At 44.8% G+C, this 14,377-nt stretch overlaps 1 protein-coding gene across 2 annotated transcripts in view; it reads right to left on the bottom strand.

Annotated features, from left to right (window-relative positions):
• Positions 1-14,377, bottom strand: part of LOC144685409 (protein crumbs homolog 2-like) — a 180,025-nt gene that overhangs the window by 86,721 nt on the left and 78,927 nt on the right. The window lies entirely within an intron of this gene.

Raw genomic sequence — 14,377 nt, 5'->3', positions numbered from 1 at the left:
ACTGTGCCTCGGTGGAGCATGCTGGTAATTATATGCACATGAGCCCCTCCATTCTGGATTCATCTATTTTAAATTCTAGGTGGAAGGGGAGGTGGGGAGGGTGGTTGTCAGTTAGCTCTGTTGGCTAGATGGCTATAGGGTGATGCCAACAACATACATTCAATTCCCGGACCAGCTGCGGGAGTTAATGAAGGCCAACTTCCTTGCCTTGCAACACACGTGTGGAGTGGTGCCCCTCAAGCTATATTTAACCAATTGTCTCTCTCTAATGGAGGGAGATGCCTTTGGTCCTTTGTGGACTATGGATAGTTACCTGATTACTTTAAATTCCACTTTAGTGTGAATAATTTGATGAATCTTTCCCCTTTTAGTATTTTTCATTCCCTTCCTTTTGCATGGGTTAACACCGTAGCACCACGCTTCAGCTGATGCCCCCTGTCTGCACTTGCCAGGATCTGCTGAGGCTCCTGACTGACTTCTTCCCCCCTCATCTCTCCTACAAAAAAAAACCCCACAGATTTCAATTGATGCATATCATTTGACTGTGGCTCAGATCAGCAGCTGGATACTGCTGCTGACATGTAGCCACTCGTGGCAACTGCGCATTAATGCTAACATTCACAACTCTTGTGTCCATCCATAACTACCATTAATGTGTGCGCATCAACTATATTCATATCAACAGTTGCTAAACTACATAAGTACTTAATTGGCTATGAAGTGCTTTGAGATGTCCTGAGGTGGTGAAAGGTGCTACATAATATAAAATATTTTTTATTTTATGATGAATGTGGAATTTAATCTATTTAGTGGGTTTTGAAACAATTATGGAAAAAAAAATCCAGGATTAAAAACAGATATGACTTGTATAAATCACTGAGAAGAAATCTGCATGAATTCTTTTTAACATGCCCCCAATCGTGTAATGGCTTTGGAATTTGTGGAGTTTCAACAACCCTGTTTTAACTTTCATTTATGGCTGCAAAGTAATTTACACAGAATTGAACTCCTTCAGAATCTAATGGAGCTGAGTGCCTGAACCTTTGGTTGCTGATAACACTCTGACTGCTTTAGCTTCACCGCCTCATCTCTCAGACATAACTCATGGCGTCAGCTCTCTGTAAAACAGCACGGTACCAGGGTTTGAGTGGAACCTGGGGCTTAAGTGGGTTTAAGGTCTCTCACTTGAGATGTTGCAGGTTGTTCTGATGCTGCTTTTACTATTCAGGGTGATTCATGGGCTGTATAGATACCAGACAAGAATGTTCCAGGCTGTGTCGCAGGTCATGGCATTTTGGTGGGAATTAAAATGAGTAAACAAAAAACAATCCAGTCAGCTGAAGGTTTAAAGGATGTACAGTTTTACAAATATAATACCATTTAATCATCAATACCAGCTAGGAGTTTTACCTCTTCAATCTGTTATGGTCTAATTGTGTTTAAGGAAAATTAATTTTTAATACCTCTATCACATTGGAGTTTATAAGTATACATTCTTAGAAACTTTTTGAAGGGAATACTTTGTGACATGTTTCTGAAAAGCACAATTGAAATCTTACCCAGGAGGACACAACCTAAGTGTTGTTTAGCTCTGGGAGATTTGAAGTATATTGTAGGAAGGTTAAGGGTGGTTATCTTTTTTTCCCCTCAGATTTGGAAAAATATGAGCCAAAGTTGTGTAATGAAACCAGATTTTATGGGTCAGATAGCATTAAAACTTTACCAAAACTGTGCCTCTTTACCCCCTTTAACTATTGTCACAGGAATTTTACCGCTTGTTAAGTGAACTGATGTATGGTCACATTAGTGGCCAATGTAACACGGTTAATCCAATGGACATAGTTCCTGTATATTCACAGGATGAGTTGGAAAAAATAATGTGCTTTAACAATAGCATTTTTCTAAAGAAGATTCCACCCAAATGCGAACCTGTCCATTGTTTATATTAAAAAAAATCATCCAAAAATTAAAAACTTAAATATAATTCGGTGTGTTAGGCTACCACTCAACAGAGAACAGAAGCATTTCTTGTATCCACATATTGTGGTTTTTGTGTTTATCACATTATCACTTAACAATTTTAGGAATTTGTAATATTTCAATGGGAATTCACATCTGCTTTTGGCAAGGAAGGTGTTATCTTTTCAAAAATGCTGTTACTTCCAAGGTAGAGTATATCTTACCCAGGATAATCAAATGATTTGAAAACAAAGGAGCTTTGGTTGTGACCTGGTCCAAACTTCCAAATATTATGTAATTTTAATGGCTCCATACAGAATTTTGCCTTTGTTGGGTGTGGTCAGCTGGGGTGGGCAGGAGTGGCTGGGAGGAGCCACCCGCTGTCCACGACTGGGGGCTGGACTGCGATTCCGCTTTCCTCAGCGCTCAGCGCTGCCTGTGTGGGTGGGAGGGAGGAGGAGGAGGAGGGCAAGAGTGTAAGTTTGCACATGCCAGCGGGTGCCAGCTGAAAAAGCTCCCTCGGGGAAATGAAGAGCTACGAAAATTAAAAATGAGGATTCTTAAAAGGGTAAAAAAACATGTCCCCTCGCGTGACTCTGTCATGTGAGCAGGGGCGAGTTAGACATTAGGACGATTTTTAAAAAATTATTTTTAATGACGGACAGAAACCTCATTCCGCCCACGGATGGGGTTTTGCAAAGCAAAAATGCAAAGGCCACGAGGTTGGACGGGCAGCGAAAAATTTAATTCGACGGTATTGTTAAAGGCCGTAGTAGAGCCTTTTAATTGTCGTTGACTCCCGCACGCCTGCCGACCGAAATATCGTGTGAGTGCGCGATGATGTCGGGACGCTTGCCTGATGTCATCATGTGTCATTTTACACTCGAGTGGGTCAGGCACGCGTTCGGCCACTCAGTGAAAAATCCTGCCCGAGGAGTCCATCTACAGTGTCGTTGTACATGCCCTATTCAACATGAATATCTACTACCTGAATACAGTCTAATAGCTTTAAAACAAATAAGTTTGGGTCTAAGCTATTTCTTTATATTAATTGTCTTTATGTATTATTTGTAATCATGATGCAATTAGATGCTTTTAACGTATATTAGGTGCAGGCACCACAGGCTGGATTTTATGTAGCACATCCCTCCCCAACCCACCAGCTGAAAAGCCGTGGGTGCTTCAGGGGAGTTCACCCACCATCCCAATGGCTGCCCCACAGCAACTTAGTGCTGGGGGCAGTGTTACTTGCTTTAAGGTGCTTCTGCCCCTATCTCGGCAGGAAGTCCTGCCTTAGACAGTGTTGGGCCAATCGGATGACTGGCAGCTCTGTAATACCAACAGCGTCAGCCAGAAGCGGTAGAAACTGCTGGGACTCCGGGCAGTCCTGCCAGGCTGAGGAACCCAGGTAAGTACAAGCTCGGGGCTGAGGGCGTCGGTGGTGGTGAGGGGTGTGAGTGGTCGGGTTCAAGACGGCCCCGGAGGTGGGTCAAAAGGGGGGACGACCTGCGGGGAGGTGCCTCCAATGGGCCCATGGGACCTGCAGAGGAGATCTCCCTTGCCGTGCCTGACACCAGCCTATGCAGCTGAGGCTGCCGGCATTCCTGCATGGCGTGGGCCTTCCCAGCAGGGGCGGGAGAAGCGCGTCAATAGACCCAAGAGCAGGCGGGACACCCAACGCACCCCTTCCCTCCACCGCCCCGCTGTAAAATTTCAGACGGGTCAGGGGCGAGTGGGTAGGGAAGGTCACCTGCTGGATTTTACATGCTCCCATCTTAAAACCCGCCAGTGGTGGAGCCTAAAATCATGCCCCCCACACGTTAGGCATAAGTTTAATGTAGATGAGTTTACAAATAAGTTAGAACTTGTTGCTTTGACTCTTATACTGCTCAATAAATAGCAATTGCATACAATTAGCCTGAAATCTTTTAAAGCCCAAAGAACAGCAAAAGTAATGTTGCTATACGGCACCATGATAGGCACAAAGGCTGGTGTCAGGATCAAAGCAGCTGGCTTGCGACAGATTGATAAAATCCAAATAGCCTTTCTGTCCAAGAATACATCGAGGAAATTTCGATGATGTGTAATCTGCTCCGTGGTGTGCTCATGGAATAGGTACTCAGTCCATACAACTTTATCCAGCTCAAAGTAGGTAGAAAAGAAAGAAGTTCCACTTATACCTTGCATGACATCCCTCAAAAACATCCAGAGCACTTCATATCCAATGGATTACTCTGAAGTGCAGCAACTTTTATTGTGTAGACCGCATCAACACATCAATATCCTGCAAACTGCTGTAAGAAGGGTTCCTTGTTCTCCCAGCAGTGCCATGGGATCTTTCTCATTCACCTGAAAGATCAGAGGAGCACCTCTGGCAATGAAGCACCCTGAGTACTGCAGTGAATTGTCAGCCCAGATTGTGTCGTGAAGGGGAGCTTGAACCCTCAAGCTTCAGAAATGAGAGCGCCCTCAACTGATCCAGGTTGGCACTTGAAAAATGCCAAGCTGGGAGGAGAAACAGGAGTAGGAAGACTCATGGAAGATGACTCTTGAAGCCCCCAGCTTGGTATGGATAGGAAGTTTTGTGGAGTCACAAATTCAAACAATTTGCGATAAAAGTCACAGCATCTAAAGAACTGTTTTGGATTATTTTGGAGTTTTCTTCTTTCAGAATAGCTACAAATATGTTTTAGGATGTACTGAAATTGCCAGCCTGGCTTAACCCTTCTTTTCTCCATCCCTGGATAGGTGTCTGTCCCTATGTATTGCATTACCAGAAATACTGTTACACAGAAGTGTGCTCCCAGAGCTGCCCGAGTCTTAAGATATTCTGCAGCGTTTTCCTGAAAACACAGTGACTGCGATTTACAGAAACGTGTGGAAATATAGAATTTCAGAACTAACTCCAAAATCTTCAGCATAACACCTTTTCCCCCAAAATTACTTCATCGCAGCAATTCCCAGACCACATGTTTCACATTTCTTTTTGGAACGCCATTTAGCTGAGGGACATTCATCTGCAGGGGGTACATTTGTTGTTGGGTGGTTGAGGTATGGGCAGGTAATGGCAGCCACCGAATCAGTGAGGCTTCAATCCATCAGGTGAAGGTAGCAGCAAATTTAGATGAGGTTTGATCGGGAAAGCAGTGGCATGATTCAGAAGTCTTTAAATGTACCTACGCACCTAAACTGTTGCACACTAGAGGTCATCCTTGAAATCTGAAGATGAAGCAATTTCTTTCAGTCAGTGTGCGAATGAGTAAAAATTGCCTAGGGAGTGTTCCATTTAAAGCACGTCATTTTAATGTGGTTAATGGCACCACCCACTCATCAGATAGGAATTGGAATAATAGTGTGATGGAAATGACCTTGAGAAAGCGGAAAAACATTTTTTTATATTAAAAACCTCTGTATTTGTCATGAAATAATAGAAAACTCCATAATCTTTGAACCTATTGCTCGGCTTGCTGGTATGTGTATGCTCCTTTGGCTTAATGATGTCATTTAATAATGCCCAGTGTGGTAAATTAGGATTATGGCCTTTCTTAAAAAAAACCTTGACCACATGAATTTTCCAAAAGGGGGCGTTATATTCACCACCTCATGATTATGGTTTTAGCTCACTTGAGTGTGAAAACTTCTCCAATCCACTTGTTGTAATGTGCCTTTAAGGGATAGCAGCATGCCATCACTAGAAGGGAAGTGTGTCATGTGATCCAGTCTCAGTCTCACTTTGGCCTGTGAGCAAAACACAGCATGCACAGCCCCGCTACTGATGTCTTCAAGCTTTCTACCTTTGCATAAATGTTCTCATGTGCTTAATAAACGAACCCACAACTCCCTTATCAGTGATTGGTGTCTTTATATCATTACAAAAATGCAACAACGCTGTTGAAGAATGTTAGCTGCAGATTCCTACACCCTAAATTATTTATATTACACCAGCTAGTTTAGATAGACAGGAAATGGGGAAAGGGTGCATATCCTTGAGTGGCCAATGATTGCCAATTGCAAATAAGTCAGTAAATAAACTCTTCCGATAGTGGGAAGTAAAGTCAGAATTATCGAACCAGGAATAAGTCAGGTTATGAACCGGGATTTTAGATTGGGTGAACATCCAATCCCACAGGCAAACGTAAAACCCAAACAAACTTGGCTCTGCACCAGAATGATATACAATGTATTCACAACACAGTGATTTGCCGCATCACCTAGTGAAATGTTTTGGAACCATTTTGCTCCTGGAATGTTGGTGCGATTTTATTTTCTTTATGTTCAAACTCACTTTGGAAGGTTGAGAATTCAAATCCTGCACCAGGCAACTCCAAGAGCTTAATGTTTGTGGCCATTTTGAATTCACTTTGAATTGTGGTTACTTGATTCAGATGGATGTAACACGTGGTTCCCAATTGTAAACCGTTCTCTCATTACGAAAGACGTTTGAACATAAGGAATGTGAGAAGGTCACTGGGTTCGATCATGTTCACCTTGTCCAGACTTCTCCGTGTACCATCCTCTCTAAATTCTAATAACGCTTATTCCGTTATTCTGTTGGTGATGGTGAATCTCCAGTAGCAAGTGATAAAGAGGGTGTTGAGATTGCCTTGGTACATGGTGGTAATGGTGGAGGTCATGCTGTCACTTTGCTCAGCACAATGAAACTTTGGCATTAGAGGGAGTACAACGATGGAGTTGCATCTTGTGGCCAGTGTGAGCATGTTCAAGGCAATGGCATGATCAAAGCGTGCTTTCACACTGAGAAGGACTATATCTAAATAACTCCTTTTGTGCCCCACACAGGTCCCAGCTCTGCTCCCTCGCCCTCCCCCTCCCCTGGGTCCAGATCATCCCTCAGGCATCAAGAAGAGGAAAAGATTTCCAAGGGCACAGAGTTACATCATACTAGCCCACACGCCACCAACTCAGCTCCCAGCACATCAGAGGGATGGAGTGCATGTTTAGAATCAGTGGCACAGGATGAAAGGCACCACAGCAGAATGCAGGAGGAGGTGACAGAGAGACATCTGTGCACAGTCCCATTTGGAGGAGGGAGGAAAGGCACAATGATGCTCCAATGGACAGGAACGTGGAGCCTTGGGAGTCACCTTTTGGGGCAGAGTGTTTGTCCAATCAGGAGCAGATGTGTGGACATTTGGCAGAGGCAGTGGGAGCTCTTGGACTACGTTTGGAGGAGTCCATCGCCGTCATGAACTCCGCATTGTCCAGGGGCTCAACTGCATGAACTCTGAACAAGAGAGATTGGCTAATCTCATGGAGAGACGCATGCGGCAACACTTGGAGTGGATGCAAGAGCAGTGTGTAGGCCAAGGGTGCAAGCCTCCCTCAGTAGCCCGACTCCGTCTGCTCAGAGTATGAGCACTGACATCCGTGGAATACATGAGGGATTATGTACCCTTAACAGGAACGTTGTTACACTATTGGCCAGGCAGTTGCTGGATTGGGTGACTGCTGCAGACCAGTAGCCAACCCCATCAACCTTACCAGAAGGCTGTGCAGGTCACTGAGGAGGGTGAAGGTACAGAGCGTTCCTCAGCATCCTCATCTTCCTTCACCTCCCTGGCCCCTCCACTAGAGTCCTTGTCTGCTCCACATGTGCCAGTGAACATGGCTGCCCATGCAGAGATGCAGAGGCTGCAATCTGAGGGAGGTCCCCAATGAGCCCCTGCACGACAAGGCAAAGCCATCACGCTCTTCACTGCCCTTTACACAGAGAAGTGAGCAGCCAACCTTTCCCTTCTCCAAGGGGGGCACCTTGCAGGAGTGTGCTCCAGCACAGAGGGCCATCTCACCTAGAGCACTAATGGGTTCACCGTGGTTACTGTTTTTACATTGTGTAAATCACATTTGAGCACTGGTTGAATTGCTTTCATTTAATTTCTACATGACTCGGTGTGTGGGTGTATAATAGAGAGCTCAAAAGGAATGATAAGGATGAGAGCTGGCTTCTCACCAGTAATATTGAGGGCAGCATGTTGAGTTGCACCTTGATGTGGCTTCACCAGGATCAGTGATGTGCCCTGATTGGTGAGGCATATGAAAGCTTCTCCTTTCTCTGCTGTGTTACATAAGAGTCTAGAGGTCAAAGGCTCAAGCACTAAGATGCTCCGTGTATCTTTCAGTTTCCATCTAAATCTGACTTTAAGGGAGGCCTAATGATCCCACTCCATGACCAGATGCTGGGCAGCAAGGGCACCTGAAGCATGAGCGCTGGGTGCTAGACATTCAATGTTGCACTTTAGCCTTGGTGTGGGCAGCGTAGCTCGGTAGGCCATGTATAGTACAGTTGATGTAGGTCGTGTGCTGTGCCCACTATGGTGGCTGCATTGGCATTCTCAGTGTCACAGGATGTGGTTTGTGCAGTCTGCAGAGGTGTAGGTAAGCCAGGAATGACGTATGTGGTGCCCAGTTCTTAAACAGGATCATTAGCCGGAATGGATGTAGCAAAGGTTAGTTCAATGAGCTGTAATGGCACAGTTGCGTAATCATCACTGACTAGATGCCATATCTGTATGTGTGATGCAGCATACACTCGATTCAGCATGTATAGGGGTTTAAGTCTTCCCTTGTGTCATTATCTGCATTATGGGCATGGCTTGATTATGGGCAAATGGGTGCCTCTTTCTCGGTCAATGGCATTCATGTGAGGAGTCCAGGTTGTAAGGGACCTATTACTAGGTGTATTTGAAAAATGATGATGACCATGTTTATGTTGGAGAGGGTAGCTGCAGTTTGAATGTGACTGAATCAATCTCATTGATGTCCATTTGCTCCCTTGTGGGGGTTGGGTGGTTTCTTGAAAGACTGGTGTCAAGATACAAGGATCTGTGTGCAGAGGGATGTCACCAGGGACTGTCTGATGGCAGTTGTTATATTGGAGGACCTTATGACATTTTTTTTTTGAAAAGGGGCCCCTCTGGCAATGATCCCCTCCTGGATGGTATCAGCCCTGGGTGCACGTCCATGCCCCATGCCTCCCTGCTGCTCTGCCATTGTTCTGCAATGGCCTTCCTCCTCATCATCTTCCTCCTCTTCTTCCTCCTTAGAGTTTGGAGCTCTGCCCTTGGCCTCATTGTCATCTATCTGGAGGCCCCTCCACTGCGCAATGTTGTGCAGTATGTAGCATACAACGTCTATTCTTGAAACCTTAGCTGGGCATATTGGAGAGCTCTGTCTGAGAACTCGAGGCACCTGAACCTCATCTTTAAACTGCTATTGGCCTGCTTGATGGTGTACCTGCTGACGATGTGGCTGCTATTGTAGTTGTACTCTGCCTCTGACTGTGTTTCCTAAAGTGGGTCATTAGCCAAGTTCTTAAGGGGTCCTCAAAGAGCTATCCACAGATCTGCATTGGCAGCTCAAATAGAAGGGGAAGTTGCGAACTCCTGAGTATAAAGGAGTTGTAGCAGCTGTCTGGGAATCTTGAAGAAAGACCTTATTGTGGTCACAAACCACCTGGATATTGATTGAGTGAAGGGACTTAACTCCTACAGTCTTCTCATAAGCCAAGGCAGTTGGAAGATGGGGCTGCTGGTTTGCTAGGGCATGAAGGTGTCTGCTGTTCATGAAGGTGTCCGCATGCTGAGCTGGGGTCTTTATTGCAACATGGGTGCAGTCAACACCTCTTTGTCCTTTTGTCTATGACATCTTTTGGTTATCTCCACTTATCACTGGCCCTCTAACCAGCTCTACCTGTCCCACCCCCCCTTAAACCAGCTTATATTTCACCTCTCTTCTATTTTTCCTTAGTTCTGTTGAAGAGTCATATGGACTCGAAACGTTAACTGTGCTCCTCTCCGCAGATGCTGCCAGACCTGCTGAGTTTTTCCAGGTATTTTTATTTTTGTTTTTGACTTGGATTTCCAGCATCCGCAGTTTTTCGCTTTTATCTTAGTGGGTAATTTTCCACTTTGTTGGGTACTGGGGCAACTTGGTTAGTGGCGTGGCTCTTCTGTCTTTAGCACTACAGCTGGGATGTTGTCAGAGCCCATGGTGTCTGCTGTATGCAGTATCCTCCGATGTTCCTAGATATCACACGCAGTAAATCGAATTGTCCGAAGACATTTGTGATGCTGGAGACCTCAGGAGGTGGCCGAGATGGATCATTCACTTGGCACTCAGTTGCTAATACCTCAGCCTTGTCACTAACACTCTTGTGTTGGTCTCTGCCATAGTTGACTTTAGGGATGTTTGTGGAGCTGCCTCCACCAGTTAGTTGTTTAATGGTTTCATGACTGCAGAGGTTTGATCTGACCTGTTGTTTGTGGGATTGCTTAGCACTGTCTATAGCGTGCTGCTTGATTTCCCATTCATTGTCTTGCCAGATCAGAGTTTCAATTCTAGTTTGGGCTGTCACTTGTTTTTGTGTTTCCCCTTGATAGAAATTGCTGATTCAATGAGATTTCTAAGTGTAACAGTGACCAGAAGAGAGATGGCCTAATAAGAGAAATAGACAAGTTGCAAACCATCAGCTGCTACTGGCTGAACACAAACCTTCAGGACCAAAAATTATGAGAATGAATTCAGTTGTCATTGTTTCCTCCTTGGTGGCAACTAGTATGAGTAACCAGTAAGGAGGAGGCCAATTTAGGGAGGAGTATTTTTATCCTCCACTGGGCCAGTTTAACTTAAGTTGTTCTGAACAAAATGTTCTTTCAAGGGAACTTCACTGCAGTACTGAATATTTCGATGTATTCTTTTGACTTTAAGTCAGTGTACAAAAGGAATAGTAATTATAGAATCCTAGATCCAGAACTATTGTTACAAGATAATAAAGGTCAGATTGCAGAGTCACCTGTATTCATGGAATCACAGAATCTTTACAGCGCAGGAGGCCATTCAGCCCATTGAGCCTGCACTGGCTTTCTGAAAGAGCATTTTACCTAGCCCCACTCCCCTGCCTTATCCCTGTAACCTTGCTCATTCTCTCTTTTCAGGTAGCAATCCAATCACCTTCTGCATACCTCGATCGAACCTGCCTCCACCACCCTCTCAGGAAGTTCGTTCCAGATTCCAACCACCCTCTGGATGAAAAGAAAATTTCCTCACATCACTTTTACTCCTTTTGCCAATGATTTTTTAATTTGTGCCCTCAATCCTTGATGCTCTCTTGAGTGGGAACAGTTTCTCACTGTTTACCCTGTCCATTCCCCATAGGATCTTGAATATCTCTATCAAGTCTCCTCTCAGCCTTCTTTTCTCCATGGAGAACAGTCCCAATCTCTGCAATCTATCCTGCTCTAGTTCTTCATCCTGCGAATTATTGTTGTGAATCTCCTCTGTATTCTTTCCAATGCCTTCACAGCCTTCCTCAAGTATGGCCCCAGAGCTGGACACTGTGCTCCAGATGAGGCCTAACTAGTGTCTTATACAAGTTCGACATAACCTCCTTACTCTTGTGCTCAATGCCCCTATTAATAAAGCCTAAGGCACTGTATGCTTTATTAGCTGTTCTCTCAACATATCCTGCCATCCTCAATGATTTATGTACATACATACCGAGGACCCTCTGTTCCTGCACCTCCTTTAGAGTTTCTCCCTTTATTTTATACTGTGTCTCCATATTCTTCTAGCCAAAACAAATCACCTCACATTTCTCTGCATTGAACCTCATCTGCCATTTGCCTGCCCAATCCACCAACATGTTCCCGTCCTTTTGAAGTTCAAGACTATCCTCATCACAGTTGGCAACGTTTCCAATCTTCGTATCATCTGCAAATTATGAAGTTATGCCCTGCACACCACAGTCTATGTCATTGATATATATCAGGAAGAGCAAGGGTCCCAACACTGACCCCTGTGGAACTCCACTACAAACCTTCCTCCAATCTGAATAACACCCATTTATCATTAATCTCTGTTTCCTGCCACTCAGTCAATTTCTTATCCAAGTGCTTACTTTCCCTTTTATTCCATGAGCTGCAATCTTGTTCACAGGTTTGTTGTGTGACACTGTATCAAATTCCTTTTGAAAATTCATATATACCACGTCAACAGCGCTGCCCTCACCAACCTCGGTTACCTCCTCAAAAAACTCCAACAAGTTTGTTAAACATGATTTTCCCTTAATGGATCCTTGCTGGCTTTCCTTAATTATCCTGCACTTGTCTAAGTAATTATTGATTTTGTCCCAAACTATACTTTCCAGGAGTTTCCCTACCACTGAGGTCAAACTGACTGGCCTGTAGTTGCCGGCTTTACCCTTGCACTCATTTTTGAACAAGGGTGTAACATGCACAATTCTCCAGTCCTCTAGCACCACCCCTGAGTCAAAGGAAGAGTGGAAGATTATCACTGGTGCCTCTGCAATTTCCACTTTCACTTTCCTCAGCACCCTTGGATGCATCTCATCTGGTCCTGGTACCATATCTATTTTAAGTGACGATAGCCTTTCTAACATCTCCTCCTTCTCAATTGTAAATTCTTGTAGTGTACCAGTTACCTCCTCACTCGGCCTGGGTAACATCTTCTTCCTTTGTAAATACAGATTCCAAGTACTCATTTAATACCTCTGTTATTTCTCCTGCCTCCATGTGCAAGTCCCCTTTCTTATCCCTAATTGGCTCCACTCTTTCTTTTACCACCCTTTTATTTTATACGCTGATAGAAGATCTTGGGATTCCCTCTTATATTAGCTGCCAGTCTCTTTTCATGCTCTCTTCTTATTTTTTTATTAGTTTTTTTTTCACTTCCCCTCTGGTCCTTCTATATTCAGCCTGATTCTCCATTGTATTTTGACCTGACATCTATCGTACGCGCACTTCTTCCTTTTCATCTTCACCTCCATCACTCTCGTCATCCAGGGTGCTCTGGATTTATTTGTCCTACTTTCCCCCTTCAAGGGAATGTACCTTGGCATTGCCTGCAATACTGTTTCTTTGAAGGCAGCCCATTGTTCAGCCACTGTCTTTTTTGCCAACATCTGATTCCAACTCACTTGACTCAGATGCATTCTCATCCTATCAAAGTTGGCTTTCCCCCCAATTAATCATTCCTGCTCTGGATTGTTCCTTGTCCTTCTCCATGGCCAACCCAAACCTTATGATACCATGGTCACTGTCCCCTAACTGCTCTCCCACTGATATTTGATCCACTTGGGCCAACTCATTCCCCAGAACCAGGTCCAACAGTGCCTGTCCTCTCGTTGGACTGGAAACATACTGCTGCAGATGATTATCTTGAACGCATTTCAGGAACTCTTGCCCCTCTTGTCCCTTTGAACAATCCCTATCCCAGTCTGTATTTCAATCATTGAAGCCCCATTATACTTGCTCAAAGGGAGAATTTTCTCCCCGTTGTGGGGGTTTGTGCGTGGGCGGGTGTGCAACCAATCGACTGGGTGTCACCATTTTATGTGTGATGCACACCTGGAAGTGCTGAGCGCTCCCTGTGCGGGCGGGGGGAGGGGGGGTGGAGTTGCCTGAGTTGGGGAGTGCGCTCTTTCGCGAAAGAGCACAGAAATCTCCCTGAGGCACTGATTACTTTCGCTTATAAAACATTGAATAAAGGTAAAAAAAAATTTAAGGACATGTCCCCTCATGTGAAACTGTCACATGAGCTGGGACATGTCCATTAATTTTACTAAAAATTTTTCAAACATTTTAAAAACGTTTATGAGACCTCATCCCACCTGCGGATGAGGTTCCATGAAAAATGCGAAGGCCGCCTGGGCTCTTCGCCTGGGCTCTTTGCCTGCCCCCCGCCAACCTGAAGGCCGGACGGGCAGCTCAGCTAATTGCTTCATTGGCTTTTTAAGTGGCCTGAATAGGTCTTTGACAGTTTGGCGGGCACGCAGCCGACTCGGCCGTGCGCCCACCGAACCGAAAATCTAAATGGCGCGCGGTGACTTCAGGATGCACGCCCGACATCACCGCGCGTCATTTTACACCTCGGCGAGCGGGGGTGATTCCTGCACCTCTCTATAATTTGTTCGCAGATTTGTTTCTTTACATCCCTTCCTCTGGTTGGTGGTCTATGTACAACACCGATCAATGTTATTGCACCTTTTTCATTCCTTACCTCTAGACAGAGAGACTCCGTCCTTGGTCCCTCTGGAACATCCTCTCTCTCTCTCTCCAGTACTGTAACCCCATCTTTAATCAATACTGCCACTACCCCACCACCCACCCTGCCCCATTTCTTCCTCTCCTATCTCTCCTAAACACCTTGTACCCAGGAATATTTAACGCCCAGTCCTGCCCTTCTTTGAGCCAGGTCTCTGTTATAGCAATAATATCATAATTCCACTTGTCAACCTGTGTCTGCAGTTCACCAATCTTATTAACCACACTCCGTGCATTCACATACATGCACATTAATCCTGATTTAGGCTTTTTTACTTCCCTTCTTACTCTGGCCCTATCTAATGATTTACTATAGCCTACTCTAATTCTATCAAACT

The sequence above is a fragment of the Cetorhinus maximus genome, chromosome 10 (genome assembly GCF_964194155.1).
Source record: "Cetorhinus maximus chromosome 10, sCetMax3.hap1.1, whole genome shotgun sequence".
In the NCBI taxonomy this organism is placed as follows: domain Eukaryota; kingdom Metazoa; phylum Chordata; class Chondrichthyes; order Lamniformes; family Cetorhinidae; genus Cetorhinus; species Cetorhinus maximus.
Note: the sequence above shows the minus strand (reverse complement) of the source record. Positions and strands in the feature narration are given on the sequence as shown.